The sequence below is a fragment of the Pteropus vampyrus genome, unplaced genomic scaffold (assembly GCF_000151845.1).
Source record: "Pteropus vampyrus isolate Shadow unplaced genomic scaffold, Pvam_2.0 Scaffold29, whole genome shotgun sequence".
NCBI lineage: Eukaryota > Metazoa > Chordata > Mammalia > Chiroptera > Pteropodidae > Pteropus > Pteropus vampyrus.
Genome location: NW_011888810.1, coordinates 38,992 through 54,126, shown reverse-complemented (window position 1 = coordinate 54,126; position 15,135 = coordinate 38,992). Strand labels below are relative to the sequence as shown.

The 15,135-nt window shown below is 42.6% G+C and overlaps 1 long non-coding RNA gene across 1 annotated transcript in view; it reads left to right on the top strand.

Annotated features, from left to right (window-relative positions):
• The first annotated feature begins 4,474 nt into the window (after positions 1-4,474).
• The window catches only part of LOC111737624, a 33,646-nt gene continuing 22,985 nt past the window's right edge, over positions 4,475-15,135 (top strand). The window contains exons 1-2 of the long non-coding RNA XR_002779485.1: positions 4,475-4,556; positions 13,427-13,588. This is a non-coding gene — a long non-coding RNA (uncharacterized LOC111737624). The remainder of the gene's footprint in view (positions 4,557-13,426; positions 13,589-15,135) is intronic.

Sequence of the window (15,135 nt, the reverse complement as noted above, 5' to 3'; positions counted from 1 at the left end):
CGGTCGGCTGAGACCTCGGCTGGGACTGTCAAAGGATCACTGCGCGGGCTTCTGCCTGCAGCCTGGGCTTGCATGAGGAGGCACCTCACAGATCTCTGACGGCTCCACAGCCGCAGCTGCCGCATCCTGAAGTCCACTGCCACATCTGCACCAGGGGCATGATTGCCACAGGCTGTGCCCAGCCAAGGATGGAGTATGGCAGAAATACTGAGCCTGTCCCATTTCTGGAGGACACAGGACTCTCATAGATGCCCCTGGCATTTGTACTCCCAGCAGCCCTGCCAAGCTTTTCTTAAAACTGCACTATGGGCGAGCAAAATTCCCCACTCCTTAGGTATGGGCTGCACAGAGTTACTTCCTCCCAGAGACTACAGGATGGAAGAGGGGAAAAGAATAATGTTCAGTCGTAAAACCTTTCAAACAAACCTGGTGATCAAGGTCAACATCAACAGTGTTAAGTCATGGAGATAGCATGCACCCTGGTGGATGAGAAGGGCGTTGTAACTCTGAAAGTCTGTCCCAAAAACTCATAACCAAACTCTTATCATGAGAATAACACCAAACCAATTTTTCAGTAGAGGAACATTCTACAAAATATACAACCCAGTACTCCTCAAAACTGTCAAGGCCATCAAAACAAGAGAAGTCTGAGAAGCTGGGATAGGGTTACAGGGGTGGTATAAGGACCTGTAAAAGGGGGACTTTACATGTCTGAGGCAGGGCACCCATGAAGATTTTACAGGAGCTGAGAGAGTTAGTTGGGCAAAGGATGGAAAGATGATTGCGGCAAGAGGTGACCTCGTGCACGAGGAAGCTTGGAGCTTCTAGCAGCTCAGAGAAAATCTCTGTGACTGGAGCCCCAAGACAGAGAGAAGGTGCATTGAGTAAGTGCTAGAGTACTTTTCAAGGGACAGATGGCAAAGGACCGTATCAGGAATGTGTTCTAAAAGACACAGGAAGCCATTGAGAGGTGTCAAGCTGAGAACTAACTTGGTAGTTCTTGTGTTTTTTTATAACCTGCCCCTACAGTGCCAGGGTGAGGAAATCATGAGTACCATAAGCATTAGGTGCCCTCCCGCAGATAATAGAAAAGCCAATTCCAGACGGCTTAAAGAAGAAGAAAAATGCACAGCTCTGTTTCATGGAGCACAGAAGTAGAGCTGACTCAGGCTCATATCTCTGGGCTCCAGACCAACTTACTTTAATTTTAGGGGATCTAACTCCGCTTTACCTCCAATATGTAGGTCTCGTCCTTGGGCTAGTGGCAAGATGAGGGCCCTTCCTTCCAGGAATCACATTCAGGTGCAACAATATTCACAGGAAAGACTACCAACAGCTCCAGTAACTCTTTTTTAGGAATGAAGAAACTGTTTCCAGAAGTATCTGGCAGAATTCCTCCTCATGGCCCATTGGCCACAATTGGATGATGTACTTCCTGCAGACTATTCACTGCAAGGAACATGAGGCTACCCTAATTGGCTCCGACTAACCAAAATCTACTCCTGGGTTGGAGATGGGGTCACTCCCCCTTGAATTCTTGGATGTTCTAAGCAAAGAAGACTTAGCAAGGAGGGAGATGGATACAGGATTGGCACCAAACCATATCCACAGCCAGAGCTGGACTGGATGCTGGAAGACTCCTAGGATACTCCCACAGTGTTCCAGACGAGGAATGATGGCGCCCGAGACTAGCAGCAGACATTAAGAGCACTGGATGAATCAGACGTATATTTTGAGAGGTGGAATCAATTGATAGCTTGGTGCAAGAGATAAATTCTTTATGTGGATTTAACATTACATGATTATTTTCATAAATTCAATTTTCTAGTAATCACACCCCAAAACCACCACAGAAAACACAATTTTATTATAAATATGAGTCTTCAGAGAGGGGAAATTATGTAAGAATAAGAACCCAGTTTACTGGGGATATTTTCCGTTCCTACCAATGACTTCACCAAATGTTTCTGTCCCAAGCACTTAGAATCAATTCAGTCCAATCTGGAGTAATTTTTAAAGAAATAAAAGCAACATTGTATTCAATCAATTCCATGTTTAATAAGATTATGCCACTTAAGACTTCAACTTGATTAAATTTAAAATATAAATGTCTAGGTATAAAGTAAAACATAATGGCTTTTATTAAACCAGCCCCAGTCAAAAGCCCAGTTTATATTTCATGTGGTTTTATGTCTGCATTTCCTGCTGAGTCATTCTTTTCATAAACAACTTCTAAAATGATTAAACCTGCATCATTCAACATAAGATATTACCGTCCTATCTTGATGAATGTAAGGAGTATAATATTATCATACTCTGCTCAGAAGGAAAGGTGGTCCACCAATTTGTATTATTATCCCCTAAAGAATTCTATAACGAATAAGCCCTAGACATATCATGGATTCCCTGTTCATATATGTTCTTATTCTGATAGGAGCCTTATAAGTACTTTGAAATTGCGCTGAGCTGTTACTCTGATACCCATTAGAACCAAACATTTTGCTATAAACCTTAAACTTCATTTGGAGGCAATTTAACCCTCAGTTTATCCACAAACTTTTAAAGAAAACTGGGCAAATTCCCCAAGCAAATTACTCCTGAAATGTGAAACCATGTCTTATAAACATGGCCATTTTAAAATTAATAAGGACTACTCTAAAAATTAAGACAATTTAAATTCACACTAACTCAGCAATAATAGATAAGGATTTTTGTTGGGTTTTTTCATTTGTTTTGTGGTGGTGTTTTGTGTAGGTTGTTGCTTTGTTGGTTTTGTTGGCCTTTCAGATTGTTAAATATTTCAACGAATGATGATATCTAATATTGGCAAAGGAGTGGATACTCTCACAATAGGTTCATAAGATATAAATTGGTACAGCCTTATCGGAAGGTATGGTGGCAGTAGCTATTTAAATGTTTAGAATGCAACAACTTCATTTCTAGATGCTAGACTAGAAAAAAACTTACCTACATGGAAAGAGACAAGAACAAAGAGGTACCAGTAGCACTGGTCATGATAGGAGAAAATTATAAACAACTTAAAACCCTTCAATATTTAAATAAACAAGAGTGAACGTACATTCGAAAAAATGAATAAGACTGGTCAATACTGACAATGATTATACACGTGGATTAGACAATGATTACACAATGACAATACACGTGGAGGGAAAAAAAATGTGGTAAAAATTAATCAAGTTTAAACTCATGTTAGATAATGCCCCCCAAAATAACTTTCTATATGGGAATTTATTTAGGCAGATGCTTGGAAAATAATCTGGAACTGTAGCCTCTGGCAAGTACTCAATAGTTGAATGAATGAATGATTCAATGAACACACATTGCTGTTTTTTCCCATTTGGCATCTGCCTTTCAAATTTCGTACAGAGATTATCAAAATCTCTGAGCGATTTTCCTAGGATGGGTGAATGCTTCTGTTACAGATGACATTTCCTGCTTTGCCGCCCAGCATGGTGACTTTACCTGGTCTAGATTTCATTCCAGTGTTGACAGTGGTGATTCTCAAACAAAATTCTGCCTCTGGGTGACTGTGCTCATGGATCTTTCTCTTCTCCCCACCCCCGCTCCCTTCCCCTTGCTATTTCTTGTATCCTTCGGATGAGAGTTTGAACATCTTCTGTGCAAAAGCCACCAAAACAACCCCCAGGATAGGACAAGTCACCTTGTGATATATGCATGCCCTGACGGCACCATGTCCCATCCTTTTTCATACTTAATATAACTGTGATTATACAACCATTGTTTAGTTAATTCCGTTAAACTAGAAATATTCCTAACTCAAAGTAAATAATATAAGTAGACTTGTGGACAGACCACCTGGGCTTTCATACATGTTTCATTATTCAATATCAATCTCTCCTAGACCCCCAGAGTCACATAACCTCTTTATGTTTATTGATGTTAAAAATAGGGCTCATATTATTATGTTGTAAGGATTGTTGTGAGGATTAACTATCTTAGTACTTGTAAATCATTTAGGACAGTCCCTGACATGTTGTATTGTGAGAACTGAACAAGTGTGAGCTATTGTGACTGTTATGACTGGACCATCAGCTACAGGAGGGCAGGAACTGCATCCATCTTATTCACTTTGGTGAATTGCAAACAATGGCTCCTAATTCCTGTTATCCTAGAATACACGTCCCTTTGCAATGTGATTTTGTCGGTCCTCCCATCCAGAGATGGAGCCTTAGTTCCCCTCCGCTTGAATCTGAGCTGACTGACTTCATGACTCACTTTGACCACTAAATGCTTCATGAGTGACATTCAAAATATCTGAGGCTAGGTCTTAAGAGTCCTTTCCACTCTCATTCCTGTGGAATGCTGCCCTTTAAGAAAACTAGGTGAACCCAGCTAGTCTAACCTAATCTCCTGGAGGAGAACTGAGTCACCCACCAACGTCCAGCACCAACCACCATCCAGTGAGTGAGGCCATATTAGGATTTCCAGTCTTGCTGAACCTCCGGCTGAATGTAGGCATATGAGCGAGCCCAGGCGAGACCAGCATAACTCCTTGCCAACCCACAAGATCATGAGTAAGGAAATATCACTGTTGTTTTAAGCTATAGTCCAATACTAAGTTTTGGGGTGACTCGTTACCCAGCAAACACTAATACATTCACTGTTGTTTCCTTCATGCCTAGCATAGGGCTGGCACTAGTAAATGCTCAGTAAATATTTGTTGAATGAATAAATGAGTCCATGAGCAAAAGAGAATTGATGAATGAATAAATGAATGGGTAAATGAGAAATATGAAGGATGCAACCCTTTTATTCTGTTGGACAAATTAATTCCACAGAGTAGGAGGATCAAGTTATAGCAACCATGATCTCTTTTTAATTGCTGATTTCATAGACTATGTGCTTAGAAAGAAAAATGTGATCAGACATAATCTTCTAATTGCATTAGAACAACTTGTCATGTCTTTTCTATGGATTGTAAAAGAACATCCAAATTTTAGTCCCGGTCCCCTGACTGCTATAAAAACTAAACTGTCCATTAATACATTGCAGGAAATTACACTCAAACTGGTTATTGTAGTTATTAGTAAGGTTGATACTTCTCCTTCCCACAACCACAGATAAAAAGTGCCGTTTGGAAATACTGACAATAATTTAAACTCTATGGAATTCTTTAGTTTATCATGTATAACAGAAATCTTAATTTTCCACTTGTATCAAGTTCTTACTCCTGAGGCAAAACCAGAAGGCAGAGAATCTTCAAAGCCATTGCATTATGTTCGTGTCTTCTCGCGTTTCAGCCTCAAGACAGAGCTGAGGAGACAAAACAGATTAATTAATTCAAGTGTCACATTGTAATTATCTAATTTACTTTACTCTCCAGATTTTCAATATTTTAAATTCAGCCAATAGTTAAGTTTTGAGGATTTATATGGCGTAATTATTTGTTAATCAACTACTGTAAAAACCAGTTTTCTTTTTTAAACCTATTTCCTGGGGCTGGTAGGGAGAGGAGTAGGAAGAAAAAAACAAATGGGCCAATTTTCTCATTTTTCATGCCACAGAATTGATAAATACCATCTAGAGTTAAAACATGGAGTCTAAGAAAAAGTTAATGACTTCAGCTTCTACAATTTTTATAATAATTTTTCTTAACTTTAAAGAGATAGCGAACTTGTTTCTTTTGATTGTGTGAGTGTGTGTGTGTGTGTGTGTGTGTGTGTCCTACAGCAGGCAATTTTTTTAGTTTAACTTCAGATTCTTTTATTGTCAAATCTAAGTAAAATCAAATGCTTTCTCATTAAAAATAGTATTAGAGTAAAATTCCCCATTTTCAACAAAGCGTATGATTTGGCTTTTTACATGGCACAGACCTAACAGTAATAATGACGATTATTTGGAGGGCCGGGGATACTGAGGGTGTTTTTTCTTTGGCATTATTCTTTGTACTTTTATACATTGCTCAACTTTTCAAAAGCTTAACCATGTATCATTTTATGAAAACTCTAAAGTCATTATTTTTTTAAAAAAAACAAGTAACTAAAATATTTTCCCTAGTTTCCTCCAAGTTAGACCTCTGCCTCAGAACATCTGGCTTTAAAAGCCAGCATACAGCAGAGATAATGTGTCGGGAAGCGATCAGTCTGTGGAGGCTCGTTGTGGCCACCTGGGAGGAAATTACCCAGAGGGAGAGGGAGAGGGAGAGGAGAGAAGAAAAACAAGCACAGAATTGGGGAGCATTGCCTTTATCAGAAGACAAGTTGGCATAAAGGCCTGAGAGGAGCGAGCCAAGAGGTGGCTGACACAGAACAGACCCCACTGCAGTCAGGGGTGGAAAGAGGACTGAGAGGCCCTCCCACCCTCAAGTGGACTTTCTAATTACCTCAGGTTTGGATTTTTTTTAAATCACAATGAGATAAATGGTCCAGAACACTACATGCGAGAAACCCATCACAGGGCTTCACCTTCCCAGTGTCTTCCCTCAGGATAGGGCAAGTCACCTTGTCCTGTATCAAATGCTCTGTCCCGAAACATCCAGAAATGCCCCCAGGCCACCTCCAGCCTTGTGCCTGAGGGCGGAATCGTTACTTGCTGACACTTCCCAGAGTTCCAAGGTGACCCTGCTCCCCACCAACAGGGCAGCCATAGGAAGCCTTTCCGCCCACACCTGCAGCCCAGCCCCCGTAGAAACCACTGAAAATACCCCCTAACCACAAACATGGTGTTTTGGTTATCTTTTTGGTGATTTTCCTGGGACAGATATTATGGGCTCATGGTAAAATCTAGATATAACTTCCTGTCCTATTGCATGGAATACAGAGGGACAAGTCTGCTCCTGATCTGCATGGCAACATACATTATCAAAAAGCAAGTCAAGAAAACGCAGAAGAATGATGGTATAATCTTTGAAAAGAAAGCTTTCCTAAGTCTGACACAAAACAGAAACCATAAAGGAGAGCGATACCTTTGACAGGAAAATTAAACTGTTCTGCAGTAAACAACACAAACCATGGAAAACGGTTTGCATATCCAAGAGACTGATTTCTTTAATAAGCGAAGAGCTCCTATGAATCAATAAGAAAAGGACTGACAGTCCCCGGAAAAACAGTGAACACTAACTGCTCTTAAATCTATGAGAAGAAGCTCAGTCTCACAGGAAAAGAGAAATGCAAATTCCATTGACAGATGAGCTGCATCTCCCCTCTGTCAGACTGGCAAGGGAAGGGTCTCCCTAGACGGGGTGGGGGTCTTGGCGTTCACTGTGTACACTTAAATCTATGTCTCTTTAGAATTGTATTCCAGGTACATATTTTGCCTTTTCAAAAATAAATGTTTTAAATGCAAGCAAACAGACTCCCTAAGCAAAGAGGTGTGAAATGGGGAATTTGCAGATGTTGCTTCCTCTCCCACGGGGCAGCCCCTTGGCCTGCTCATTCGTTCATGCAACAGATATTCCCTGAGCAGTGACTGGGCCTGGCTTGTTCTGGGCCCTGGGGAAGCAGCTAACAAAGCTCCAGCCCTCAGGGCCCTCGCAGCAGGAGACTGACAACCAACACGGCAGTATACGGTGTGCAGGAGATGGAAAGAAAGGCAGGGAGCCGAGATGGAGCGCCTGGTGGGAAGTTGGGGTGGACCTTGCTAGTATTTTTACATAGGAACCTCAAGAAATTCCCTAAGGAGACAGTGACATTTGAGCTGAGACTTCAAAGATATGGGAGAGCCAGCTCCAGGGATATCCAGGGCAGGGGTAAGTGTTCTAGGGAGAGGGCACCATCGGTGCAAAGATCCTGTGGCAGAAGGGAAGCTGGTTTGCCCCAGGAGAGCAGGAAGGCCAGCAGGTGAGCAAGAGGGAAGCAGGAAGGAGGTGAAGCCAAAGGGGCCATGTGGGACCAGGCAGAGTAGGACTGAGCACACTGCTGTAAGGACAGGGCGAGGCCACCAAGGCCCTGGCACAGCGCCAAGAGCAGAATGGATGTGTGCTCATTCCTACATATCTGCTGGATTTGAATCTCAAGTGCAGAATGTTACCATGTCAATGGAAAATTTCCTTTAACCACTATTTTTCCAGACTTTATGAAAAGGGGACATCAAATCATTTTTCAAATTTTCTGCTTCGATTATTAATGCTTTTAAACGTTTTCGCTTATTTAGTGATAAATTATGTTAAGAACAAAGCCAATTCGGTCTGGATGACTTTCTCTAATGAGTTGTTTTTTGCTGGTTGGTAAAATTTTATTAAGGACTTACGCATCTATCATTAAAAGTGTTATTGATCTGTAATATTTTTTTAGAAGTAGACTTTTTTCATGGCTCTAAGACATTCTATTATAAGAGAGTATGATAATTGTTTAACTAAGTTTCTGGGATTCAATATTACAGAAAGGTTTGATTTAATGATTCCCTCCTTCCCCCTGTTCCCTTCCCCCCTCTTCTGCCCACCCCTCACAGATGCTCATAAGCACACGCGTGCACGTATGCGCACACACACACACACACACACACACACACACACACACACACACACACATCTTCACCTTTTCTGTATCTTACTATCAGAGATTTTCCAGAAGAAACATTTTTTTTTTTTCAGAAGGGACATTTTCTGGGAAGGCAGAAGACACATCTGCTGACATGCTCCGAGGGGAGTTCTAGAATTTTGGTATCCCTATGGTACTTATTCTGTCCTTGATGGGGTGAAGATGAGCACAACTCTGCCCAGTCACCTTCTCTCCTGTTACTCTCCCAACCAAGCCACCTTGAAGGACCTGCCAGTCCTGAATATGTCCCCCTCTTTCCCACCCAAACAGGCTCTCCATCTGAGCTCCACCTCCATTCTCGGGCACCTAAAATTCTAGTTCGTAGACCACCTGGAACAAGATCTCTCCCATATACTTTCCCTGACAGGCATAGCCACCCACTCTGCTTTGCCAAGTAGTGCTGTGCATATCCTTTCTAGGGCATTCCTCCTGCTGCGTTGGCAGTAGAGCCTAATGGTCAGCATGGGCTCTGGAGGCAGACAGTCAGGGTCAAGTCTAGCTGTTGTTATGTACTTGGTTTACATTGAGAACCACCCCCCACCACCACCACACACACACACACACACAAACAAAGGGAAGGAGGACAGTGAAGTTGAGTGTTAGTCTCTGCTTCCCTCCCTGCTGGGTCCTCTCTCCCACCCTGTCCATCCAGCCCCCTCCCCATGCCCGTTCAGGCCTAGGAGTGCCATGGCTCCCTGCTTTTCTGGCTTCAGGCCCTGCACTACCCCTCCCTGCCTTCTCTAGGCCCTGCCTACATCTCTGCCAAGTCCTTAGCTTGAATGGGTCATCTGTCATCTGCAGGAGCCTGCCACATACTCAAGGCCTTTCCTTCTGGTCTCACTTCATCACCACCTTCACTGTGATATGGCCAGGACCACCCGAGATGCAGCCCCCTTCCAGATCCCAAAAAGGAACCAGGGCAGAAGCTCTCCACCTTCAGGATCCCCCGTAAGTCCCTAACGAGGATCTCCTCTGAAGGATCCATGCATCTGATCTTCCCCTCTGCTCCCTACATGTTTCCTGTTCTCCCCGCAAACTGGCAGAGTCATCAGGAGAAAGTTTTTCTCGGGGAGCAGCTATATAGTGTCTTTGTGCAACTTAGAAAGAGCTGCCCCTTCCTCGGATACTTTACCTCCACCTGGCAGAAAAGCACTATAATCTACTGATTTTTGGACTTAGAAAACTGTCAGGATAAATATACAAATTCACAGTGCCTCTGCCGTCAATGGCAGGCTCTCCTTGAGGACACCTTTGCGCAGTGTACAACCTGCATTCCAGGCCCGGCCTTCCTGGCTTTTCCCTGGATATCGTATATGTGTCTCCTCAGCTCTACTCCCACAACTAAGCATTAGGCATTTCTGCATTTGGGGAGGAACCCTAAGGTCAGGTGGTCAAAATCAATATTTTGCTAGAAAGATGAAGCACTGCCCACCCTGTCCTGTCCTGTCCTGTCCTGTCCTGTCCAGGTGCGACAAATTCTTATTTAGCCTTAGGAGGGAGCCTATGGAGGTTGACTGTTTGAGGAGCTGGAAAGGGGGAAGTTAAAAGGTGTCAACCTCAATGTTGGTGGTTATTTTCTCTACTTGTGCTGGAGACTTGGCCTCTCTTATCTCAGCCCTTACTAGCTTGTGAATTCATCCTTTCCCCCATTTTACATAGAATTGATAAAATTTTATGGCTAAGCCGCTCCTCCAGGGTCACCTTGTGAAATGCTCTACTGTGTGTTTCTTCCCACCTTCAAATCCCTGACAGCTCAGTAAACTGGGATAAGAGAGCAAAGGACATGGGAGACGTGTCCACCAGGGCTCACAGCTCCCCATCCCTCCTGCTTTTCATATGGCAGCTGGGCATTCGGGGACATCTGACTAAATCGGTTTGTGAGCTGGATGTCAGTTTTCACTTAGGGAAAATTTTTACCCTGCAGTCAAAAGTCATTTAAGAAATATACACTGGAAAGTTGATAATGGAAGTGCTGGTAACCTTTAATGACAGTGGCGCTTGCAAAATGTACAGTTCAGGAAGGGCTGACGCTTGATCCAAAAAGCTCTTGTTAAAATCCAATCATCTTCAGCAATGAGCATTAGCAGGAAATGCCTGCGATGAACAAAAACACAGGAAAGGTTAATGGCCTTCTTTACTAAAGCGATTCGAGGGTTTTATCTCAGCGTTCCAACTCATCCTCAGAGCGTGCATATGCTGAAGATTTCTTTTTTTTTTTTTCTTTTTGGTAATCAGGAGAAAAATTGATTACCAAAATTATAATTAAGAGCTGGGAAAATATGCAACAATTTGGCTGCTTCATTTAGCACATATTTCAGGTTAATTGCATGATTTTACTAATGAAGATATTTGCATGAGTATTTTCAGTGGCTACATTCAACTTATTATGTAATGAATACTCAGCTACGCAGATGACTTCACTTTCTGTGGGATTTAGGACAGGACAAAAGCTGAAACTCCCAGACAGCCAGAGAGACTGCCTAGCATCATGTGTCAGGACCTTAATTAGTAATTTGTTAAACAACCCTGGCAGAATTTATGCTGTCTACATACACAACTGGATCCTTTTCTAATTTTGAAAAAGACCAGAAGATTCCAAAGAAGGTGAGAAAATCACCTTTATTACCACTTTTCTAAAAAGTATATTAAAAAGAAGTATTTTACCCATACCTATTCAATTCTGTTCCCCACAATAATCACCACTTATTTCTATTTGTTAAAAATAAACGTGATTTCCTATAAAATTACAGAGAAATTAGACAATATAAAAAAGCAAAAGGAAATAAAAATTATCCAGAGATAACTGGCTGTTAAAGTTTGGGGGTGTACTATTCTAAATACTTTTCCTCTGTATAAACACTCTTTTCAGTTTTTACCAAAAGGGATTATACTGTATATACAATTTTTCATTTAAACTATTTTTTCCACTGAACAATAAATTGTGAACACTTTGTATCCGTAAACATTTTTTCTACCACTGTGTAAAGGTAGGAAGTTTTTCATAGTGTGGATGTGCATGAATTTATGTAAATGATCGCTTTTGTTAGACATTTAGATTGAATCCACTTGTTCACTGCTATAAACAGCAGGCAGTGAACACTCTTGAAGCTCTTTTTGCACCTCTATCATTATTTCCTTAAGATAAATTCATAGATGCTAAATAATTGGAAATCCTTTATAGATGTTGCCAATTTGACCATAGGGTGATAGAAATTTTGAATCCAACCGGCAGCGTAGGAAAAGTCACCTTTTCCTGCAGTCTCACCAATACTGGGGCCCGATGCTGTAAAATGATAGCTAAAAATTTATCTCTGTTGATTTAAGATGCATTTCTTTAGTTACTAGCGGAACGCGTGATTATTTCTCAGTCATTTTTGGTTCTTTGTAAATTGCCAGCATAAGGGCTTTGCCCATTTTTAAAAATTGGGTTGTTAATTTTTCTTTCTGTTTTGTAGGATCGTTCTGTTTTAAGGATATGGTCATTGATCTTTTCCATTGATTAATATTTTTAATTGGTGCAAAAGATAGCGTGATTGCATTTTGGTTACCATGTTCATTCTGCGTGAGAGATCAGGCCCAGACGCAGGGGCCATTTCTGGAAGGACCGGCAGGTAGTGTAGTAATGCCAGCTGCTAGCTTGGTGCGTACTTGCCAGGCCGCAGTACTGTCAAGGTGCTTTACTGATTAGTTCATTTCATTCTTTTTTTTTTTTTTTTAACATTTTTCCCCCTCCTCTTTGGTAACCACTAGTCCATTTAGTTCACTTAATTCCTGTAACATTATTATCTGCATTTCTGCAGATGAGGTTCACAGGGCTTCAGTACTTGTCCCAGGTCACTCAGCCAGGATTTGAACGCAAGCAGTCTGCCTCCAGGGCCAGAACCTGACTGCAAGGTGTTGCTAGTAGCAACAGATGATCGAACAAGCATCTGTCGCTGTGAAATTCAGGTTCCGACAAGCTGTACTTGTAGGAACATGTATCAGTTAGGAATGCTGGGCACAGGTAACAGAAAATCCAATGACAATTGCTCAAACAAATAGGGATTTTTATAAAGGGACATTTAATTATTGTTATGTGTGATGTGGATGGGGACGTGTGTGAAGCATCTTGGATGGCGTCTATGACTATATGAGTTTTATAGATATTGGAGCACATTTTATGCTGCTTCTGGCTAAAGGCTCGTGAGAGTCGTAGGAATGTGTGAAGTCGGAGGCGTGGTTGATAGTGGAAGATGACCTAGGGCACCAGCTGATGGTGCAAGTTTGGTAGAAATGTCATGGGCTTCTGCACTTGGTACCAGTTCTGGTGAGCATGGCAGGGACTTCCTGTGAGGCTGGAAATGATGGGAGTAGCTACACAGATTTAGAAGCATCACTATTTACCTCTGGTCAACCTAATGTGCATATTCCTCTAACCTAACAAGGTGCAAGTGGCTGAGAACCCCTCGTGAGGCCAGAACTCTCATTATGCTTCTCAGTGGCTTCACTCTCCTGCTTGCTGTAGAGAAAGACAGCAAGGCTCTGAGAGCCACAGGCCAAGTGAACTTCCTGCCCCCTCCCTGCCCCCCGCCATCATCATTAGTGTCCTCGGGACAGTACAGACAGAGGAATGTTAAATGCAGAAAGGGGCTTGGACTTGGACCCTCCTACACTGAACGAAGCTAAGGTAGGGAGGAAATAGCTTCTCTTCCCAAGCCAAGGCTCCCCATGAGTTGAAACTGGAAACCTCAAAACATGCACAAAATATCATTCCTTTGTGAAACTATTTAATATGACTCTGAAATACAATGAATGATCCTAGACTGGGTCATGGCTTGGGAGGATAATGGGGTATCGGTAATTATTTAGATAATAGCATTGGCTCAATAGTAAGCTGCCTGAACTTGATCTCTGTGCTCTGATTATAGAAGAGGAGATCCTTGTTCCTAGGAGGTACATGCCGACGAATCAAAGAATAAAGAGTCATGATGGCTCAACTGCTTCTAGCTCAGAGCCTGCAGAAGACGTGCTGAGAAAATGCAGGAAGAGGACATGGTTTGTCACGGGCACATGTGAAGCGATGACTCTAGGTAAGGTGCACATGCATGTGGGCATTCATTCTGTTCTTGCGGCTCCTCTGCAAGTTTGCAATTTTTTCAGATTTAATAGGTTTTAAATGTTATTTAAAATTCTAGGTGTAGCGATCACGTTTACTAAAGAATGACAGTTGTTGAGAGAACCAAGTCTAGATTCCCTGAGTCCTTCATGAATTTGCCCCAAGTGACCTTTGGTGACATTTGCCACCCAGACACCCCCAATGGGAATATGCCCCAACCGCTGGTGGTACTGTCAACAGATGGCTCAGCTGTCACCCCTCAGAGTCAGCCACACACAAGGTCAGACCCTTCCCAGGCAGCTTGTGCTCAGTGACCCATCAACACTGGTGTATGATAGCCCGGCCACCTCGGCTCAGCCGGGGACAACTCTGAGGGCCACTCCAGCTCCAGAACTCCCAGGGGGCTGGCCAAGGCTGCATGGCACCTCGGTGTCCCCTGCCCAGACTGCTCTCCCGACACAGTGCTGATCTCAGGGCACCCCCAGAGTCAACTCCTTCCCAGAGTCAGCATCCCAGAGGTCCCAGCCTGCCACAGACATCCCAGTCCCCATCAACTCTCCTCATACACCCCCGCTTCCACTGCTACCACCATCCCTCATCCTCCTCCCACACATCACGCACCATGGACACTTCTTTCTTTAAAGCAATTTTATCTGAAATATTTTCAACATACAGACAAAAAGAGAGAATGAGATGATAAATGCCTGCGTGCCCCTACACAGCTTTATCAAATCTTAGCCAAATGTCACATTTGCTCAAATCTGTGGTTTTCTTAAGGAATGAAAAACATCATTAACATCTCCAAACTCTTCCCTCCCCCTCTCTTTCCTGAGATTCCCATCATCAGTTTGGTGTTTCTCCTTCATGTGTGTTTTTATACTTTTAGTACATACTTATGCATACATAAACGATACGTGGGATTGGTTTCTAGGTTTTAATTTTATATAAATATTCTCATCTAGACCGCATCATTTCACAACTCGCTATTTTCAGCTCCACATTGTTTGTGAAAGGCAGCCATGTGGACATACGTGGTTTCAGTGCATTCAATTTGCCTTATGTTTCATATTCCATTCAATTTTAATATGCCCCATAGATTTTGTCCTTTCTCCTGTGGATAGATGTTTAAGTTCCTCTTTACAAACAGTGCTACAATTACAGTCCTCACCCACGGCTCCTTGAGCACCGGTTACAGTGTCACAGGGAAATACATTTTGGATGGGGGGGGCATTTAGCAGGAAGCCACCATCTGAATTTCAGACAAAGCCCATGGCTTAAAGCTTGGACCTTATGAGACAGACTCCATTCTCACTCCCTTCTCCGCCTGTGCCCAGCTCCTGAACAGCTACTGTAGCCGTCAGATGTTGTAATAAATAATCCGAGATGCGGAGCGCTCACAGCACGTGTTTATTTCTCATTCATCAGTGAGTGAACTAGGCTCAGCTCTGTTCTGGCTGTCACCGGGTCCCCATCTACTTCATGGGTCTTTCATTCCTGCAGGGCCAGTGGCTTTCTGGGACA